At 39.7% G+C, this 18,662-nt stretch overlaps 1 protein-coding gene across 2 annotated transcripts in view; it reads right to left on the reverse strand.

The window, feature by feature from the left end:
* FAR2 (fatty acyl-CoA reductase 2) overlaps positions 1 to 18,662 on the reverse strand; it is a 134,885-nt gene that overhangs the window by 82,353 nt on the left and 33,870 nt on the right. The window contains exon 2 of one of the 2 annotated variants that reach the window (XM_046012391.1): positions 9,030 to 9,160. The exons of the other annotated variant lie outside the window; for it this stretch is intronic. The gene's annotated coding sequence lies outside the window, so the exon portion shown is untranslated. The remainder of the gene's footprint in view (positions 1 to 9,029; positions 9,161 to 18,662) is intronic. 2 annotated transcript variants of the gene reach the window in all.

The raw sequence follows: 18,662 nt of genomic DNA on the forward strand, positions 1-18,662 counted from the left end.
TAGCACTATAACTTACTGAGCTCAGTGTGCTCACATGTAAGGTGTATGGATGGTGATTTCTAAGTACCCCACTAGCTCTAAAACTCTTGATTTATAATGAGTAAGCACCATAGTAAGAGATTTGGTCCTAAACATTTCAGACTTATAGGTTTCTAAATCTAGCTTGAATACTTCTTTTATTCATTCAATTTTTCAATCCCCCCAAAAGAAAAAAAAAAAGTTGTCTACATCTAAATTACAAAAAAAACGCTAAGGCTTTTCAGGAAAGGGAAACAAATGATGCCATTGCATTCATCCCCAAAGTACTTTGAAAATGAGAGAGATGATATATGCACTGTAAATATAATCATTTGCAAAATTACGTATATTATACAAATCATTTTTAAGGACGTAAATTGATCTAAATTTTAATTGTTCTTCCTTTTTTTGTTCTTTCTACTCAGTTGCAATGTAACACTATAAATTATTTTCAAGAAAAGATTTTCTCATCTCCATGGTGTGAGGTAATTTATTGAATATGTAGGTACTGTTCTAGGTGCTGAAGCATGCTGCAAACTACAAAGACCCTGTTCTCATGAAGCATACCTTTCACCAGAATTGTCCTGTTTAATAGTATTAGTTCATGATTGGAGAAAAGTACGAAGAAGAAAATAAATACCACCTATGTTAGAATGTTTGAGGTCCCATTTTTTCGAGCATTTTTTTTTTCCAAGAAAGACTGCAGCAATTTGCAGTCCCAATTACCATGTAGTTTTTATGTCACAAACACTTATTTAGAGTTTATTATGGGCCAGGTCCTGATCCAAGTGATTTTATAATATTAAGCCATGTAATTCTCATATAAGCCCTGGGTAATAATAGTACCTACCTCAGATACAGGATTTTAAGTTAATAGATTTTTATTTTCAACATTTTAAAGATATCATTATCTGCTGAATTCTATTGTTGCAGAAAAGTCAGTCCTTGTTCTTACTGTGGTTTTCCTGAATGTAACTCCCCCTCTCCACCCTTCCAGCTACTTTTAAGATTTTTCTCTTTATTTTTGTTTTATAGCATTTTCTAGGTGTCTAATTTTTTTTTAATTGAGTTCCTTCTTGGTGATCTGGCAACAAGTGAGGGCTGGACACAAATTTGGGGTCATGTGCATATGGAAGAAAGTACAAATAGATAACTTTATCAAGTGACAGCAAAAGACAAAACAAGAGAAGATACAGCATCCTGAGTAACCCTAAGTATAAAGATGAAAAATGGGTCAGAGAAAGAGCAGCGACAGAAGTAAAATAGAAACCAAGAGTAGAGGTCACAATCATGAAGAGGACCTAACAAGGATAGTAGTGAGCAGTGGTAAATGGAATAGGCAGGTCAGCAAGAATAAAGACTGGAAATGGGTCACCAGATATAGCAATTTTTTTTTTCTCAAGAGAACACATTTGTTTTGTTTTTAGGGCAGAGGTAGAAGTAGAAGCCAGATTTTTAAGTATTTGCCTTATATTGTTTCAGGTTCAGATTCATATATTTTTATTGTATCTTGAATGTATATTTAAGAAAGAATAAAATTTTTCTAAACATACTTTGGGAATTTCTAGCTACCATTTTAAAAAAGTGGTTAGCCAAATATTACTACCACAAACAGAGGACATGTCAACCACAGATATGGATATATTTTCTATTCAGGTTAAGTGAAGTCTTGTTGATAGGTCCTCAGAGTTCTGGTAGAGCCAGGGCACCCACCCAACAAATAGAAGGATGATTCGGGAAGGCCTGTATTGGCCAGTAAATTATATCCTTGACATTTTCTCTCCCTTCCTGGTGCCCACTTGTTTTCATTATCATACCTCCAAGGCTTCCCCCAATATCACTTAGGTTTTTTTATCCTTTACTATTTCCCAAGACCTGACAAGGCTGGTCCCATGCTCTCTAATTTTCTATTTTCTCTAATAGACTTTTGTCCTCGTTCATCATCGCATTGCTTCTAGTAGGAGAAAATACTGAAAACAAATATCTGGCAATAGGAAAATCAAGAAGTCAGCTTAGCCATGTAATGAAATACTATGAGGTTATTTTTAGACACACTTAATAATATGGAAAAAAGTCAATACACTAAGTGAAAAATATGTCTGTTCTGAATTCTGGTTCATAAAATAAGGATATTCTTGCAGAAATAATAGAATATTTGTAGCTGGATTTACCTGAAAATAACAAATGGCCATGAGCAAATGTTAAGTAGTTTGGGCTAGGGAGTCCCACATTATTTCAAAATAGACAATTATTTAAACAATATGCTGTAGTACTGGGCTACCCAAAGAGCTGTATATGAGTAATTCTTCACTTCTATGTTCTTCAAGTGATTTATAGAGAATGTCATATCCCACTGCAAAATTTAATTTCTCCATTAGATTAAAAAAAATCACACTGGCATTTTTCCCTTAGTTTAGTAGTAACTCTTCCGACAAAGACAAAATGGGAGCCCATTGAGTTGGTGTTCCTTACCATTTATGGGCTGTACTCTTAGTTGATTAACGTGGTTTCATTTTATGCCACTAAAATAAAACCCCTGGAACATCTGTTTTTATGTTGTTTTAGAATTTCTGATTGATATTTAGATGGAAAACTGAAGATTTATTCATGTTTCATTTAAAAAAGAAAAAGCTAACACAAAACATTTCCTTATTAAGAGGACTATAATTAAATTAATTTGATAACAAGGCGACTAAGACAGCCAAAGCATTTCAAGTAGAGAATTCAAGCTAGTCACAATATTTCTTGTGAAAAACTACTTAATTAAAAAAGAATCTGAAACGTCGATTTTTCCTGTACATAGAGGGTTCATGTCTCTATCAAGACGCTGTCAGACTTCGTTTTCCTCTAATTCATATAGTGCTTTATGAATATATCCCATCGGCCCTTTAATATCCCTGAGGGTCAAGGAGAAGAATTTTCTTCATTTAACACATAGAAAATCTAGCACAAGGGATCGACTCAATTATTTTAGAAGATTGAATAATTCATTGGGAAAATGGAAATAGAATGTAACTCACACTCTTTTCTCCTTTACATAAAAGTTATAGTTTTGGCTTGTTATATACATATAGGCACAAAACTGATCTCGTAAGTCACCACGTTATAATTATAACTACTAACAAAGGACTCAACACAGCCTTTTTTTATTAGTGTCAAAATCCTGATATGTAGTCATCTATAAATATGCATATGCATATGCATACATAATCTACTAAATTCATACACATACACTCCGTATTATATTAGCACCATTTTATAGATGGAGAGAACAGAGGGCTTAAATACTGTTCTGGAATATAAAGCAAGTCTTAGTTGAAGAACAAATATAAGTCAAGTATTTGAATGGCTATCTTTCTCAATGCTATTGTGTGTGTGCAGTGTGCAGAAGAAACAATTTGTAAACAGAAGATCTTTGCTGTCTAGATGATATGTGATGAATGGTAGGATTCTTGATTGGCTAGACGGTATTTATTCTCTGCCTGAATTTAACAAAACAAAGTACAATCAGTAAGTTTCTCTCCTTTGAATTAAAAACAAAACAAAACAAAACTGGGCAAGTTCAGGGGAATGCATGGTTTTGTATTAGTCTGTCTATCTATCAATCATTCATTCATTCATTCATTCATTCGATGACATGTCAACTCCTATTTTCTGCCAGGCCACTTATGGTACTTGATGATCAGGCCAGAGCTTATCATTATGCAGCTTATGTAGTGGGAAAGATAATTAAGGAATTTTAGTTAATTTCAGTGCAATATTACTGAACACTGTGATGATCCAAACCCAATGAATGTAATCTTAGGTGGCATTTATTTAAGAACAGCATCTAGGGGGCGCCTGTCAGTCAGTTACAAATTAGAGAGTCTTGATTTCGGCTCAGGTCACGATCTCAGAATTGTGAGATGGAGTCCTGCAACAGGCTCTGGGCTGGCCGTGCCTGCCTCAGATTCTTCCTCCCCTCTGTCCCACCCCCCCCTCTAAAATGAAACAAAACAGCATCTAGAATAATAGTGTATTTAATTCTAATCTGCACTATTTTGATTATAACCAGAGTTTGGATGTTCCATTCTAAAAACCATATGAAAAACTGGAACACATTTCATGAAGCTGAACATAAAGGTTAAAACACTAAAAACTATGTCATATGTGCAATAGTTGAAATATTTGAAAATAGTTGAAACTTAAGGGCAAGTTTGGGGAACAAATTACTTACAGAGGACATGATAGCTGTCAAACATCGAAAAGACTGACACATAAAAAGAATTAAATCTGGGGTGCCTGCGTGGCTCAGTGGGTTAAAGCCTCTGCCTTCAGCTCAGGTCATGATCCCGGGGTCCTGGAATCGAGCCCCGCGTCAGACTCTCTGCTCAGCGGGGAGCCTGCTTTCCTCTCTCTCTTTCTGCCTGCCTCTGCCTCCTTGTGATCTCTGTCTGTCGAATAAATAAATAAAATCTTTTTAAAAAAAGAATTAAATCTGTTTTTTCTTGTTTTAAGAAACTAAATGATCATAAATGGTTGAAAGCTGTGGATAGGTATAGTTCAGTTTAATAAAAGAAATCATATTTTTAAAAAATATTTTATTTATTTGACAGAGAGAAATCACAACTAGGCAGAGAGGCAGGCAGAGAGAGAGAGGAGGAAGCAGGCTCCCTGCAGAGCAGAGAGCCCGATGCGGGGCTCGATCCCAGGACCCTAGGATCATGACCTGAGCCGAAGGCAGAGGCTTTAACCCACTGAGCCACCCAGACACCCCAAAAGAAATCATATTTTAATCATCAGACATGCTAAAGATAGAGTGGTTTGCCTCAGGAGTTAGCAGATGTATCCAAGCAGAGGCTGAAAAACTATGCTGGTACATTGCTGAAGATCCATAATTATCCGATGGATGGCTAACGTAGGTGACCTTATTATTCCTTCCAGACATGAAAGTCTATTAATCTATGAAGCAAATTAGGGTGTATCAGGACAACAATTTCTTTAGTGCTTCAAACTGTTGGATTCTATCCAAAGATTTACTTTCTGAATGATCTCAATCAATGTTGCTGTTCAGAGGAAGACCTTAAATTTATTCTATGCTCTGGTTTATGCTATCTTGTTGCATTCTTTGCAACTCACTGAATTAGTTAAGTAGGGCTGTTATTAACAAAGTACTGTGGACTGGTTGGCTTAGCACAACAGAAATTGATTGTCTAACAGTTCTGGAGGCCACAAGTCCAAAATCAAGGTATTGGCAAGGCCATGCTCCCTCTCAAGATGCTGGGGAGCGTCTGTTCCAGGCTTCTCTCCTAGCTTCTGTAGAGCCTTGGCTGGGACAGCATAGCTCCAATCTTCACGTGGATATGTTTGTCTCTGTTTCCAAATTTCCCTTTTTTTTAATTATAAGATTTTATTTATTTATTTGAGAGAGCCTGAGTGTGGGGGGGGGGGGAGGAGGGAGAGAGAAGAGGAGGGAGAGAATCTCAAGCAGACTCCACACTGAGCATGAGTCCCATGTAGGGCTCAGTCCCATGACCCTGAGACCAGGACCAGAGGCAAGACCGAGAGTCAGACACTTTAACCAACTGAGCCACCCAGGCGCCCCCAGATTTCCCTCTCTTTTTAAGGACAGCAGTCAGTTGGATTATGGGCCCACCCCTCTTCAATATGACCTCCTCTTAACTAATTACATCTGCAATAACCTTATTTCCAAATATAGTCATATTCCGAGGTGCCGGGTTATGACTTTGACATGTGAATTTTGGAGGCACAAAATTCAGCTCAAAATGCTCATACAACACCATCTTTCTCAAACTAACTTCCTCAAGCTATGATTAGGGAAGCTCCAAAGGAGTTGACCATCAGGTAAGTCACCATTACAGCTAGGAGTCCCTTGACTGTGATGGCCCAGCCAGGGCAATAGCCATGGAACCAGGGGCAGCTGCCTATTAGACATGTCACTTACCTCCTCTGTATACAGTTTTCTCTACAAGTTGCTATTATACACTTACATGACGGAATTGTTGTCAGTGAAACACAATGATGTGCATGAACTTTGTAAATGTAAAGCACTTTGTAAAAGTCTGAGAAAGAGGCTAGGAGGAGCTTATCTAACTTTGCCTGGGTTGTTTAAAAATATCAGTAAGAAGAATGTGACTCAACAGAACCCAGATGAAAGATTAGCCCCATGAAGGGCAGTTTGGTAAATGAAAACTTACATATGCCTATACACACATACACACACACACACACACACACACACACACACACACATATCTCTCAGACTTAAAAGTAGTAAATCACTTTCCCTCCCCATATAAATGACACCCCTTTTATAAGAGTAAAATTCAAAAAATCAAATCTGGGCTAGCCAGCACACTCCTCTGACAATTTAGGATCAAAAACAAACATTTTAGTAAAAAGTCCAAGTTGCTGTGGAAGACTCAACCATTCCTATTGCCATCGCTAAAGCATCCAGACTCGAACATTTTTCATGTGTATAACTACTAAAGCCCAACTACTGCCAAATGGAGAGCTGGCCAATCATGACCGTAAGCTCTACCTGACCACAGGCGCCCCTGGCATGAGGTGGCCAGGTGTCTAGGCTCGGAAATCAGTCCTGGGCTCCACTTACAAGTGCCTGACTTTGGACAACTTTTTGAGGTTCTGTCTCCGTGTCTGTCTTATAGAAACACTTATCAGCTGTCTCACCTACAATAACAACTGCTATGACACTGGTGAGCTGAAGCAAGGGAAGTATATGAGAAATAAGAAGAAATTAAGTGGCTTATCAAGGTCACACAATGAGTGTCTATGAGTGAGTGTGGAGGGGACAGGGCTGAGTTTGAAACCAGCTCATTTGATTTTGAGCACATTGTACTTTTGCTTATGTGTGTGTGTGTGTGTGTGTCTATCTGTCCCTTCTTAGAGCAGAAAAGTCTTAATACAGTTTTTAACTAGTGGCAAGGAGGCTATTTCAATGCAAGACTGAATTCACTATTCACTTCCACCCACCCTGTCTAGCGCCTAACTTCCGGTTTTCTACCAGTAGGACTGACTGGAATTCAGCAGCAGTGAGGACTTCTTTCCAGAGTCTGAGGTGGCGAAATCACCACTCCCACAGCTGATCCAAATGGCCTTCAGGAACCATTAAGACATATTTGTTCTAAAGGAAGGCCTCACTGTCTGAGCTGCCCAAGTTCAGCTCCACATGACCTGGAGCCCCGCAAGTCATCTGACCATAAAGTCAATACACTGATGACTGACCTAATCCACCCCATCTATCAAACAAATGAACAAACAAACAAACAAACAAAAAGAAAAAGGTAGTGAGAGAAGACTTTAGAGGCACACACGTGTAAAGACAAAAGCAGTTCTAAAGGCAAAAATCTTTGCAGAAAGCACTGGTTCCAGAGGAAAACATCTTGTCATTCATTAAACTATATGGTCTCCAATGTTCCTTTTTAATTAGAAACATGATCATTGGACTCTTCCAGTGGAATTACTCTTGGATTGTCTCCTTTTCTGTCTGTGCAGGGCTCTGACCTTAGCTCAGGCCCAAATTACCTGCTGGTTGGATTTTTACAACAGCCGCCTAACTGGTCTGCCAGCTCACCTTGCTTTCCCTTGCAGAGTACTCTGTTCATCTTCTCTAGATTAATCCACCTAGTGCTCCTAGTGCAGATTTCTTTTCCCACATTAGGTCCTATTAGTTTCTTGCATTTGCCACTGGAACATCCTCCTGTGATTTCGTTTCTTTTCCTCCCACTACTCGGAAATTAAATTCCCCTCATTAGTCCAATCTCATGTTTAAGATAAACACGGCAGTGCACACGATCATTTCCTTTTCAAAATGTGGACTGCAGCTGTTGTAAGTATCTCTCATTTCGGTTGTATTTATTCTCTAATTGGCTCATGTTTTATAATTTTGTTTCCAGAGCGATACTGGCCAAAAAAAAAACCCTTTTGTCTTTCTCTCTTGCGCAATCAGCTCCAGACCTGAGTTCTCAATAACGACCTCCTAAGACCTGAAGATCAGACAACTGCATTTCTTCCTATGCAAGTAACCATAATAAACCTTTTGGTAAAATCTGATCGTAGAAGTGTAAATGAAGAATGAACAAGAAAATGAGTTTGAAACTTGTCTAGCCACATGTCACATCCTGTCAAGAAACGCTACACAGAAAAATTAAAAGAACATGCTTTGACTCCTGGCCTCTGATAAGGCCTATTTGTCCTGTTTCAATGGACTGAGTGGCAGGCTCAAGTCCCTGTGCTACTGACATTTGGGCTAAAAACTGCCTTGTCTGGTCTGCAGCTGCTCAGTAATGAGTAGATGAGTGTGAACAGATGGCAGAAACCAAAGCATTCCGTAGAGTTCACCAGAAGTGTCCAGAGTCTTCAAACTTCAATTTAGAGGAAGAAGCACAGGAAGAGGACTTCAGTTGCTTTCAAACTGTGGTGGGTTATTTGACTCCACCACTCCCCGAACCCGCCCCCCAGGTTGGGTTACTGTTCAAAGCTCTTGCTCAGCCAGGAAACGCTAAGCTTCTAGCTCAGTAGGGAGGAAACACATCTGATGATAAAGCACAGACTTACTTGAAACGGTCTTTGTAAGTTATTATATGAATAAGCAGAGTCTGATGGGTAATGTGCTGCGTTCCAGTTCTAAATTCAATGCAGTGGTGTGGAATCTACCTCCTTGGAGATCTGACAGACTTTTATCTGCAAAGGATCTTAAGAAAGGCCCGCTGCAAGCTCCATTTCCTTCTAGTCGGGTGGACGTCAGAAAAATTACCCATCTGTCCATCCTTCCCTCCATCCATGCAACCTCTCTCAGCCCAGTATCTGCAGTAATAGGATAGGAATTTTGCTCAGGCCTACCCTTCAAACAAGGAAAAAGAGAAAGAGACAGAGAGACAGCAAAACTAAGGGATTTTGCTAGGTGCAAGCATCTGTGAGATTCAGGAAGTACCAGCGCTGAGTCCCCTCATCCCGGGCGAAGGGAGGAGAGATTTATCCATGATACTTACCCTACAGGAGACACCAGCTTTGCTGTCTCAGTGGTCCCCCCTTCCGGCTATCACTCAAGAGTTCTTCTACACAAGTGGCTGTACTTTGGCATGAATCGCTACAGCCCCTAGTTACAGTGGGAATCCTGTATCTGAGAGAATGAGGTGAAGCATTAGCACATGTCTACACTTAATTTCTGTCAGACATAGCCTTTCAAGCAGGGGTGGAAGTGGGAAGTGAGGAGTTATGAGCTAGAGAGGAATTCTGATATCCTTCTCCAGCTGTAAAAATCAGGTGTTATGGCTAAATATACCCCATGATCCTGACCCAAATATGTTTCCAAAATTCCTTGGCCTGGCACACGAGGCTATTCAAAAATCAGATGAAATCTGACTTTTCTGCCTTCTTGCTTTTTCTCCTCCTACACTAACTTTTTATTGTGACCAAACAAGCTTTGTTTCTTTAAACTTCTTTTCCTTCTCATGGCACCCCCACTCCTCTTTTCTGCCTGTGCAGGCATTTTTGGCATTCCTTAAGCCTCCCCAGATGGCCCTCCTGTCCAGGGAGGGTTGAGAACCGCTGGCCTATCCAAGGCCCAAATCAGATCCTGCTTTATCCATGATACCTGCCTGGGTTCTTCCGGGATCCAGTCCTGTCTGCCAATTCCACCTCAGCCACAATTTAGGTCAATCCTCTGGCCTCTGCTGAGGGATCGCCTGTCATTTCACGTCATGGTTGTTAGCGCTTTCACTGTTCTTTCCCTTCCTTAAATGTCCGTGTATCTTAATCCCCCAATTAGAGGTGGAAACAGAGTTGAATCCCACTGTGACTTCCATTTAGTGAGGGGTCAGTAAATATTTTTGATTGCCTGAAAGGGGTCAAAGGGACTGAAGCAGAGTCAAACACGATTTTATCCATGACATCCCAAGCTTAGTGGGCAAGACGCACACCCCACAGGTTTGTGGGTACAGCTGTCAGGGTCTGCGTCCTTGTGTCAAGTTGAATACAAACCAAGGTCTAGGAAATTTGGCACAGTTTCTCAATCAGTCTCAAATTGGATGAGGCAAGAATCTGTGGTAGGTAAATCTGGGTGTCACTTCTAGTATACACCTTAGTTGTTCTGAGTCCTGAACTTTGTAGGAACCTTGCAACAATCTGAGAGACTTCAAATGGGGTATGAATGTCACTGTCATCCAAGACTCAAAACCTGATGAAAGATAAGTGCTAGGTCCCACTGTAAACAAAGGTGAGAATTGCCAGACCTTTTGGTGATTCATTTGCACTCCGTTCTCCAGAAAAAAAGGCAGACAACCCAGTGGTGCAAGACCATTCTAACTGGATGAGGATGTGTTCTCATGGAACACACTTGGAGTGGAGCCAAGTATTAGAGAGTATATCTGAGGGAAGTACCATTTAAGAAAGGGCATCTTTGTTACACTTCTACTTCTGGGGAATGTAATCATTAAAGACATGGTCTCTAGGCTCTCATCAGGGCAGAAGAAATTGATTTAAAAAAAAATCTTTTCATAATGTGCAGCTGGTAGCCACAAGTCAGAAAAAATAAAATACAGTCTTCTTTAAAGACAAGTGAAAGTAAAAATCAATAATCTCTAGACCACGAACTCCCTGCTTATACCTTCCTTTGCCGCTCAGCTACAGGACATAGTCGCTATTTCCTAGAGAATGAGACTTCTGAGAATGCCACTGGTCTCAGAGCCTTTCAAGCGCTAAGGAGGGCTTTGTTCTTCCCTTTATGTGATATTCTCTGAGTTTGGCCAGGACCATGATTTCATTCATATTTAAAGGACCATCTGTAGCTTTTTCTCCATTTCACTGGTCTCTGTTTCTTCAGAGCCTGCCCTGCACTGACTGTTCTTTTGCTACATACTTACCAAAACAGCAAGAGCTCAAATATCACATAGGTTGTTTCTTTCTTTTCTCCTTCCTTCCTCCCTCCCTCCCTTCCTTCCTTTTTCTTTCTATCTTTCCCTTTCCCCCTTCCTCCTTTCCCTCCCTCCCTTTTCCCATTTAATCATTCAACAAACAATGTGAAATGGAAATTTTGTCCTTTGAGATTAGCAGATTAGAGTCGGAGAGCAAAGGTTTGTATAACACATTGGTACACTGAAAATTTCCAGGTCTATTCTTTGCTGAGATCAGAGAAAATAAACATTTTATTCCTGTTTGACAGATCTTTCTCTCTACAACCCCCGAAAATCTCTGTAATGATTCATGTGAGGTAGGGGCCTGATGAACATTTTTGGAACACAGTAAAATGCATGAACTTCTGCTACATGCCCACTCACAGGTACATGGGGTGATGTTTGTAGACTGAAAGGAACGAATGAATACTTCCAAGTGAGAGGTTTCACTACATAACAATAATTTGATGGAAAGCCTCAAAGGTCTCCATGAAAGCAACAATGTAATACTTACAATATTACAAAGAATCATCAGGTGATTCTGCCTAGAAAAAAAGACCTTGTCCAAGCCTGTGGCAGCTGTGTAGGTACATGATGTCAGGGCCTTTGTATAGGCTGCTCCCTCTGTGGGGAACACATTTCACAAAGTTAGTTCCTGCTCTATCTATCAGGATTCAGATTAAATGCCACAAACCCAGAGAAGCCCTCCTGAATGCCCTATGCATAGTAAATGAGTCTTTGTCCTTGCTTCTCTCAGATTCATGTTAATTTCCTTCATAAAAGGAATGTATGGCATTTTTTATTGTGTTATCTTGTATGTACTTTTGGCAGCCATTCCATGAGAACATCGGGTCAACAAAGACAGGGTCCATGTCTCCATAGTCTTTCCCATGCCAGCCTAGTGCTGACTTAGTACAGACCCTCAAGAAAAAAGCTTATGATTTGTACTCATATGAAGAACAAATTTAGTTCTTCTTACGACACAGATCTGTTTCTCATTTGCTGCTATGCCCAAGAAACAAGGTGCTGTAGGTTGACTGTGGTATTTGTCCAGTTACGGATTATGAAATCAGGTTGGGTCTTAGCCCTCTGGATCCTACTGAAAGATTACATTTTACCTCTGACATATTGTCTGTCTAACTCAAAGTCTTCTGCTGATTGTAAAGTGTCGGTGGTCATCAAGGCCTCACCCATTTATAGCCTTCATTCCTGCACTAACACACACACACACACACAGTTTTCATGCAGACCAAACAAGATTGTGGGAAATAGTCTTTAGTAACCTTCAGAGATGGATGGCCATACAACTGCCGTGACTGTCAAGATTTTCTTGAGGCCCAAGTAGAAGTATGTAGATCCCTCCCACTAATTTATACTGGGAGCTTCACTCTTGGGGGTTCTCCAGTGGGAACCTAAGGACCAAGGAAACCTCTCTATTAATTCTCTGCAAAGAAGGGTAGATGTGCAGCATGAATTGCTTTCCGGCAGAAATGATAATGGAAAAATAATTACATGATGGTGGGAGAGTTACTATATTTCATTTATTTTTCTGTGGGTTAAGGAGGAGAGTCCTTGCTTGTTACAATGTCACACAAAACAAAGACCACAGCTTTAAGTCAAAACTTTAGCAAAATTAAATTTTAGAAAGTGCTTCTCTTCTCTGTAGAATACATCAAGTATCTGTTTTTTCTTCAGAAGTCATCTGTAAAATGAATTACAAAGTCACTTGTACTACCTTGTCTCCATGAATTTTCAGGTTTGAATAGACAATTTAACCAGAAGAGCCTCATCTTCTGGAAAAATATTACTGAGATTTCTTTCTTGTTTCTAAGACTTTCCATGAGGATATAGGTAGAATGGATTTGGGACTATTGTTATACTAGAATGTTACTTGAATGCCAGAACCTGTTTTTTGTTGGTAAGGAAATGAATGAATCTCTCAGTGAGTTCTTAAAAGAGTATAAGTATCTGGGTGCCTGGGTGGATCAGTGGGTTAAGCCGCTGCCTTCGGCTCAGGTCATGATCTCGGGGTCCCAGGATCGAGTCCCGCATCGGGCTCTCTGCTCGGCAGGGAGCCTACTTCTCTCTCTCTCTTTCTCTCAGCCTGCCTCTCTGTCTACTTGTGATCTCTTTGTCAAATAAAATAAGTAAAATCTTTAAAAAAAAAAAAGAGTATAAGTACCTAACTACCAACATGTTCATCAGTTAAATAAATATTCATTTGATAATACAAATAGTTCCTTGACAGGCCTAGAAGGTTTTGCCATTATCTTTTAAGTATACCCCAGGACACATCTGTATTTTACTTGGAGAAATAAAAATGTAATCATTGTATGGGGATTTCTGGGAGCCATTAAATCGTAGACTTTGGATCAGATAGGTGTGACTTTGGATTTTGATTCTACCACTTGTCCTCTCTTAACCTTATTTTCCTCATTTGTAAAATGGCAATGATAACATAGGATTAGTGGAGATTAGTTAAGATAGTGAGCATAAAATATTTAGAACACTTATAGATGCTGATTGGAAATATGTTATTATTATATCAAATAAAAAACAAGCAAAAATGGGCATGTGGGTGGCTCAGTCAGTCAAGCATCTGCCTTCAGATCAGATCATGATCCTGGAGTCCTAGGACTGAACCCCACATTGGGGTCCCTGCTTGGCTGGGAGCCTGCTTCTTTCTCTCTGCTTATGCTCTCTCTCTAATAAATAACATATTTAAAAAGAGCAAAAAAAAAAAAAAATCCTCTGTGTAGTATAACATAATTTGTGAATTCTTGCTGACAGACTTATTTCCTCAAAGTAATCATCAACAATGGAGAACCAACAGGAATAATCAACACTATTTTGAAGTTCTGCTGTCCCAACAGAACTTTCTATAATAGGGAAATGTTCTATAACTGTGCTGTCCAATATGATAGCCACTATAGCTATATGTGGCTACTGTACCCCTGAAATGTGGCTGGTGTGGCTCAAGAATGGAATTTTAGGGGCGCCTGGGTGGCTCAGTGTTTTAAGCCACTGCCTTCGGCTCATTATCTCAGGGTCCTGGGATCGAGTCCCACATCGGGCTCTCTGCTCGGCAGGGAACCTGCTTCCCTCTCACTCTCTCTGCCTGGCTCTCTGCCTACTTGTGATCTCTCTCTCTGTCAAATAAATAAATAAAATCTTTTAAAAAACAAACAAACAAAAGAACCCCGAACTGAGCTCTGCTCAGTACGAGACTGCTCCCTTAAGACCAACTGGCAATTTGTGGACAACTTTCAGACTCCATTTCTCTGACTCCTGAGTCACTATGGGCGGGTTGGTATTGACTGTTCTTCTGCCTTGAGGAACTCTGTTCCTATAGTTTCTAGTACCACTTGATGTCTTCTTATCTGCTTAGTGGTGGCTTCATGATCCTCACAACTGATATTTTACTGCTCGGCTCCACAGGGCACCATACACACTGTAGACCTCATACATGTGTCAACAGATGACAACTCCTCTGGGTGAAGGCGGTAAAGCTGTTCTCTAATTCACACAAAGGCATCCTATGGTCTAGAAGTTCCCTAATTTGGCCCCAAGGAAGACAATAATACTTCCCTTAGTTGCTGCCTTGGGCTTTTTGTTGTTTTCTTTTCTTTTCTTTCTTCCTTTCATAGATTTTATTTATTTAAGAGAGAGCAAGAGTGAGAGCACAAGCAGGGGGACAGGCAGAGGGAGAGCAGACTCCCCACTGAGCGGGGAGCCCAGGGGGGGGACTCAATCCGAGGACCCTGGGATCATGACCTGAGCTGAAAGCAGGCACTTAACCAACTGAGCAACCCAGGTGCCCCTCTTTGTTGTTTTCATTTTTAATTAGCTACTGATAACCTCCTTCATACTCATTGTTTCAACCACCACTTACATGCCATCTATATGGCTCTTGCATCATTCTATTACCCAAAGCCCAGATTTCTCTCCTGAGCCCTAGATTCATATCTAATTGGGTTTTAAACAGTTCTATTCCGATGTTTCAGTGGCACCAAAAACACAACATATTAAAAGAATTGATCCCCAATCCCCATTAACACCACCACCATCCACCTGGTAACTCAAGCCAACATGTGAGAAGTATCTCTATCTCACTCACTCCCCACATAACTTCAATCTATGAATCCTGGAGACAGACTCTGCCACAATTAACCCCTTCTGTGTACAAGCCTATTACCTCCTTACTGCAGCTGCTTGGGACCTCTTCACACTCCCCTCTAGTAGCCACCATCTTTCCTTCAATGTGGTCCATTCCACCCCCCACATAGCTTCCAGTGGGATCTTTCTAAGTTGCATACATGATTATGTCATCTCTTCCTAAAGCTACTTCAGTTTTCATGCCTTGTTAATATGAGTCATGATAAAGTCTGAATTTCCAATTGTGGCATACAATAATAAGGTATACATGAACTGGTCCCTGCGTGTTTTTCCATTTTCAACCTCTACCTCTCTAAATACATGCCTGTGTTTGAGCCATGTGCACTACATTTGGCTTTCCTACTAGACCCAGGGTAATCCCTCAGACTGGTCAGCGGCTCTTCCTAGAACTCTAGTGGTATTTACCAGGGCACATTGCAAGAGTTTCCAAATCTGCCTTTCTCTTTAGACTTTAAGTACCTTGAGAACAGGAATATGGTTTTATCTTTACATCTCTAGCACCTGCCTACCATCTTCTACTTTAGGATAAATGTTGGGCAAGTAGATGGATGAATGCATAGGTCAAGGAAAAAGAAAAGAGACGAAATTAATGAACTTGAAACACTTCTGGAATTTCAGGAAAAGTGAGGAGTGCGAAGAGCTGGGGTAGGAAAGAAAATAGTGACTGTGATGCAGAAAGTATCTTTAGATTAAAAAAATCACGCTGCTTTTTCTACCTTCATAGGTGAAAGTGCAGTCTTGAGAGCATCATTGTTTCATGGAGACACCTAACATTTTTATGCTTCAGTTTTTTAAAATTTTAACTTACAAAAGGGAAAACATTCAAAGGATTAATACTGTAAAGTCTTTGTCCCTTATGACAAAGTTGTGGATATTAGTGATAAACCTTAAAAGCCTTAAAATATTTCAATGTAAAAGAATAATGGGAGAGGATATAAATTGCCTTTATATAAAATTATTTCAAAACAGTAAGCATAAAAAGAAACTCTCCAGGGATATTTTCCTTTCCTTCTATTCTTTTGTTGTCGTTAAAAAAACTTTGTTATTCTGAAAGTACACAGCTGTTCACAGCTTTAAATGAGTTGGCAATGTCACATCTATTTGAAGTACACTTAATGTCACCATTAAGCTATATCAATTATTTCATATGTACAGACAAGGGTGATGAATTTTGGTTCAAAAAATTGTCTTGCATTAAGTCCGAGATTTTGTTTTGTTTTGAATTGAGATATCTGGGGTATGTCTGTTTGGTGGGCTGCCACTATTAACAGAGCCTGTGACAGATGACAATACTTCCTAAACGAACACCTGTAGAGTGTTCCAAGACATCAACTCTCCATTTCATTAGTTTGGGTATCATTAAACTACAAGACTGGAAGCTGCATTTCATAGTTTCAAACGTAGACATTTTGAAAATACAGTTATAAAAAAACAACTCAGCTCTTTATGCCAGAGGGGAGGTGGGTGGGGGATGGGTGAAACAGGTGAAGAGCATCAAGAGTGCCCTTGGCGATGAGCACCGGGTGACGTACAGAACTGCCGAATCACTGGATTACACACCTGAGACCAACAACACTATAGGTGAAACTAGAATCTAAAAAATTAAAAAGAAAGTTTTTGTTTTAAAAGCTTACGGAGTCCATGTTTTCTTTCATTTGCATCTTCCTCTACCGCGTCAGACAGTCGGGAAGTGCTCAGTGAATACTTAAGCAAATCCTTGACTCTAGGCCTCGGTTCACTCATCAGTGAATGAGACTAATAACCATCATAGCGTTGTTGGAGAACTGAGTAAGATAGTGCTTTGTACTCTGGCTGGTACACGGTAAGCATTCACTCCAAGACTGTTAGTATTGCTTGCATATCTGATCCTTGTAAGCCCGGTTACGGGGTCTTTGGATCTTCAACATGTTCACAGAAACACAAAACTACACATTTTATATTTCAGTTTCAAAAATGGGTTAAGAGTTCAGTAACAAAATACAAAGACAGGTTTAGAGACACACTGGAAACTGTAAATGAACACAGTCAGACAACTAAGAGAAATGGCTCCAGCAAGGGACAAATAGCTTATGAAATAAGTTCTTGCTCTTTGGAATGATTTTTATTTGTCACAAAGCATTAAGTTATTACTGAATAACATGATGTATGTTATAGGTCAAATGCAAATCTTGCTTCATCTGAATTTTCTCTCCACCAAGGACTTTCAGCAATTCTCCCTGAGGCCTAAGACTCCAAACAGATCAAGAACCATTGCTCTAAAAATAACAAGACAGGAAACAATGAATGCTGGCGAGGAAGCAGAGAAAGGGGAACTCTCTTACACTGTTGATGGGAATACGAGCTTGTACAGCCACTCTGGAAATAGTGTGGAGGTTCCTCAAGGAGTTAAAAATAGAGCTACCCTACAACCCAAAAATTGCACTACTAAGTATTTATCCCAAAGATGCAGATGTAGCGAAACAAATGCACCCCAATGTTCATGCAGCAATGTCCACAATTTAAAATATGGAAAGAGCTCAGATGTCCATCAACAGATGAGTGGATACAGAAGATGTGACTCATATGTACAATAGAATATTACTCAGCCATCAGAAAGGATAAACAGCTACTGCTTACATCAGCATGGATAGAACTGGAGGGGATTACGCTGAGTGAAAATAGTCAATCGGAGAAAGACAATTATCATATGGTTTCACTCATATGTGGAATATAAGAAATAGGGCAGAGAATCATTAGGGAAGGGAAGGAAAACTGAATGGGAAGAAATCAGAAAGGGAGACAAACCACGAGAGACTTTTAAACGTAGGAAACAAACTGAGGGTCCCTGAAGGGGAGGGGGCCTGGGGGATGGGGGTAACTGGGTGACGGGCATTATGGAGGGCACATGATGTGATGAGTACTGGGTGTTATATGCAACCAATGAATTATTGAACACTGCATCTGAAACTAATGATGTACTCTATATTGGCTAGTTGAATTTAAATAAAAAAAAAAGATTTAAAAAAAGGAACACTGCTCTAGACTATTATAGTCACATGACCTATTTTATTTCTTATACACAGATTTTAAAATACATTTTTAAAAGAAAACTCTTTAGAAGAGGGTTTTCTCTGAATCTGCCTTGTTTCTGCAGATATAAGTGTACTCTGCATCTTCCCTAGTTTTGGGTATATCCTTTTGTTTTCTTCTCAGTGGAGGTACAGAACAGTTGGTGACTATCATTTAGAATTGATCTCAATGTTGTTGCTTTACCCTGCATGCATTAAATAGTTGCAGGAATTTTCTCTGCTGTTATTAAGATTCCACAATATACATATTCTTTTCATTTCAAATGATGATATGGGGGAATAAGGTCAGCATTCCTGAAATAACAGGCAAGGTGAGCCTTCATAAACAATAAAAGGAAAATTCACTATCACCCAGTTTAGGAAAAAAAGAAAAAGTTGTTGTAGGTGGTGACAGTACAATTTCTTAGAATATTGTGAATTAAAATAATGCAATTATGCCCACAACACATGAGCTTTGCCAATCTGAAGAAATCACCAAAAAAGATAT

This window comes from Meles meles, chromosome 7 (genome assembly GCF_922984935.1).
Source record: "Meles meles chromosome 7, mMelMel3.1 paternal haplotype, whole genome shotgun sequence".
NCBI lineage: Eukaryota > Metazoa > Chordata > Mammalia > Carnivora > Mustelidae > Meles > Meles meles.